Genomic DNA, 4,699 nt, shown 5'->3' with positions numbered 1-4,699 from the left:
AGACTATTATAAATGGGATCTTAGAGTCTTTTGAAGACAGATTGATTACAGGTGTAGGCTTATAAGACTTGCGAAAAGCATTTGACTGTATCTCTCATAGTATCTTGAAAACGAAATTGCAGTTTTATGGAATTGTTGGGAAGGAACTAGAACTGATTGAATCATATTTGAATAGGAAACAAGTTGTAATTGTTAATAATAGAAAATCGTAAATTTTGGATGTGAAATCAGGCGTTCCTCAAGGTTCAATCCTTGGACCCTTTCTCTTCCTAATATTTATTAATGACATTCACTGTGGTGTGATCCCATTAGGCTTGCCTATACTGTATGCAGACGATAGGCTACTACATCAATGTGCTCTCATAAGAATATGTCTGATGTTAAGACAAAGCTATTAGAATGTATACAAGTATCCAAAACCTGGCTTGAAGCGAATAAACTTGTAATTTATGATGATAAGACAGAACTCATATAACACTATAAATCAATCAGATCTTGCTATTCCTCAAATTAGATTATCAAAAACTCACAAGAGTCATCTTTATCAGAGACGACTGATGTTCAATAAACTTCCTCTATGGGTGCGGAATCTGCCGGAAAAAGCTTTTAAACATGTTTCAAATAGATGGTTAAAGAACCACCCTTTTTATAATATAAATGAATACCTAGTATCTGACACAAATACAATTCAAAAATAATAATTTCTAAAGAATTAGATTGTATTTCATTCCCACACAGCACAAGAAGATCCTGAGAATGACCAAGGGATATTGCAACGGGATATTGGGGACATCCCATGATAATCCCACAAAGACCCAAAACATTCTAAGTATATCCCTAGGAATGCCTATGTCCGCCCAAATCCTGATCGCAGGGATATCCCTCAGGGAAATCCCAGAGATATCCGAGAATATTCTTAGCATTTTCTTGGGATATCATAAGAACATCCTGCAACAACCAAAACTTATTCTTAGGATATCCTTTCAAGTGCCAAAATTCTAATCCCTGGGATATTCTGCCAGGAAAATGCCAGGAATATCCTAGAAGCATCTTCTTGGGATTTTATGTTATAGTTTTGAATAAAAATTAAGAAAGATATAATTTAAACTCATTTATTCAATCATATAATAAACTTATGGTATCTAATACACATCTATAAATTTAATGCATTCCCTTTATATTAGCTACTACTATGGAATTAAACAGAATCTTGGCAAAACTATGGCGTCTTATTTGTAGCATGTGACCGAGATAGCCAATCAAAATTGTAACATCCAATGGCCACATTATGATTATACAGTCTCTACAGTTGTAACCATACCAATGTGATGAATCAACTTTTGCCCATGACGTGTTTCAAATCAGTATTTTAAATTTGTAAAGTTGGGCAATTTAATTTACACAAGCAAATAGGCACTCCTAATCCGGTACTCTGATTATTTTTGATGCATCACAAAAAGATGTCCATGTAACTTGTTTTCATCGTTATCAGTTGTTGGTATTTCATCGTCATCACTGCTCATGTTTTTTCTGAAACAAAAACACAAATGACTCTTAGTTGATTGAACAAAAAATCATCAATTCAGTAGCTTTCCACTGTTTCACATGAGTGAGGCTCCTCGGTTTCCTAACAAAGTCTGATGCTATCCAGCCTCTCAAAGATTCAAGCTTATTTGAAATTGATTGACCTTACTACTTTGTAGCCTAAATCTTAAATCGCCACTAATCCATAACAGTAAAAGTTTTTTCATTACACCTAGACATACCAAATGCATATAGTCAAATGGAACATTAGTAACAAAACCAACATTTGGAATTTTTTCCAATAAAGTAGAGCCTAGATGATAATCTTCATCAGTTTTTGTTGGAAGTCATTGTCTGTTCGTTTGGGAGCATTAGGATCCGGAAAACACATCCTATTGTTTAGGTATTCCCCTTCAACTGTGCACTAGTACAACTAGAGTAGCCACCATGGCCTTTGACATTTAGAATGAACGATTTTGCCGGAGCATCAAAAACAAAATATTTATAGAAACATTAATAACTCTTTCTTGTACAATTATTCCACATTGAATTACTTTGAGAGTTTCAGATACAAAATCTTCTAGAAATTCGTTGTTGTTAGCAGGTTTACAGTGCCCATGGTAAGCACCTATTACAAAAACATCATTAAATTGTTGTCCAGCCAGTGAAGCCAATATGGGCCAAAGGGAACTGGTTGAGGACTTGGATAATGGTAATCCATCTATATTGATAACCAATTCAACATTTCTAATGGATTCAAGATTGTACTGACTCAAACAGCTAACTAGACTGTTCTCCAGGCCAGCATGCCAATAAAATCCTGGCTTAACTTCTCTCAAGTGTGTTCTCCTGGGTGTTCTCAAGAGAGTACGACTGTCAGAAGGCAAATCGATATGGCCATGTCTTTTCATTAATTTCAGTAAGTATGAGACAGCAGAATGGGTTATACTGTGTTGTATGGCCCAAGAAGCTAAATCACTTTTTAGTGATTCATGATTGGCAGAAGGCCTATTGAAATTATGGAAATCAAGTAGCTCATTACAAGATTCATCAGAAAAAAACTGAATTGGGGTCTGATTTTGACAACTTGACTCATCACTGGAAGTAGAGCTTTGGTTCATATTGTATCTAAACATAAAGGCGGTATGCTAGTAGAACTATTGCTAGCATGCTGGTCATTAAATGTGTTTTGACTATCTGCTGTTTCAGTTGTTGCAGGATTTTGTACAATCATAATCATTTTCAAGACATGCCAACCGCCTAATATGCCTCTGGCTAAGATTTTGGATTGGCTTTCGCCGTTTCATTGTAGCCTAGCCTATGTAAGACTGAAATTATTATTCATACCACAGTACAACTAAAAATACTAAAAATAGAACTAAAATGTAAGATTCTATGAAAACACTTACAAAATTATAAGAAACAAATAATCTAATTTTAAAGTTTTGTTGGAGAAATTCACGTTGGACTATATAGGCTAGTCTACCTAAAAATATTTAAGTATAGCCTAACTCATTCATACAATAACAAAAACCAAAAGTTGAATTAAGTTTATATTCACTACAAACACACAGTCACTCAATCAATTTAATAACTATCATAACTTGAGCTCAACTTATTAAAAATAATTTTATGTGAACTTACTGTAAATATTCAATCACAATAATTCACAACCTCCAAAAACTTGCAAACGCCAAGTCGCCAACCGCCAACACAAGTCACTCACTCAATTTATTAACAACTATTATAACTGAGATCAACTTATTAAAAATAAGTTTATGTAAACTTATTACTGTAAATATTCAATCACAATAATTCACAACTTCCAAAAACTTGCAAATGCCAAGTCGCCAACCGCCAAGACAAAAGAGAGAAGAAACCTCGTGCACGCCATCGGATACGTCATCAGTGCAGCAGCGCATGCGCGGATGCATCCATCTTGTACGCTTTGAAAAGCGGGCTTTATAAAACGAATTCAATCGATCATAAACCATTTTCTATCGTTGAAAATGTAAATTATTAAAATCCTGATTAATCCGTCAGATTTATCGATGGAAGGTGAATAGGTTTAAATGACTAGAGACATCAAATAGAGTGATTAGAATATATTTGAAATATTCTATTAATTTTCCAATTCACAAACTTCACACTGCGGTAAATTTGAAGATAACACTTGCACTTTGCTTTATGAGATCTGTTTTCAATTTTCATCTTTAATATCTCAGTCATTTGCTGAGATAAAATGACTATTTTTTAGAATAAAGTAGACTTTTGTAAGAGCTTACATATGAGTTTGTCAAATTTTTAAAATCGACAGTTATTGTTTTGTTTTTTAAGTCATTTGGAAACATCATATCCTGGGCATATCTTAGGGATATTACCAGAATTTGAGCGAGTCAAACTAAAACTTAGTAATTGTAATAATAATAAATTATTATTTTAGTTTGAAATTTTAAAATGCATTATATTATTACTTCTTCAGAAATGAGTGATAATATAATAGCATTTCAGATTTAAAAAAAAGGATATCGCTGATATCCTTCAAACTTCCCTCGCACATCCCCGAAAGTCGACCACTAAATTGTGTTAACGGGTAATTCCTCAGAATATTCTGAGAATATCCCTATATTCCATGGGATTTGTGGGACCTGCAGGGACTAGTATGGGATATCCTTGGGACGTTGTGTGCTGTTGTGGGTTATAGGTATTATTATAGTAGTATTATATTATTTATTGTATTATTAAGAATATTTAATTATATGTATACATAGTATTTTGAAAACGAACTGTATTTTGACGTAGCCTATTACAATTAAGTTTGTTTAACGGCAATAAAAATATTCTTATTCTGCTGTGCTACCAATTTCTCCTGAATAGGTTGGATAGCATTTCACACCTATTAACCTACAGGAAGTTATCGGCTCCAAAGTGGTAGATTCTTGATAAACTATGAATGTATCTATCGCCTATTAATGAGAAATCAAGTCACTCAATTTTGATAACTAAAAAAAAGAATAAGTCTTTGTCAAGAAGATCCAACTTCTCTTTAATGGCGTCTCCCCAAATCTGTACACGTCACCCGCGCTACTGAGCTAAGAGTAAAGTAATATACTGTGGCGTTAAGTTGGCAAATAAAGATTTTTCTGTTGGCAGACCTGACGTACGAAATTGGCGG

This window comes from Nilaparvata lugens, chromosome 5, assembly GCF_014356525.2.
Source record: "Nilaparvata lugens isolate BPH chromosome 5, ASM1435652v1, whole genome shotgun sequence".
Lineage (NCBI taxonomy): Eukaryota > Metazoa > Arthropoda > Insecta > Hemiptera > Delphacidae > Nilaparvata > Nilaparvata lugens.
Note: the sequence above shows the minus strand (reverse complement) of the source record.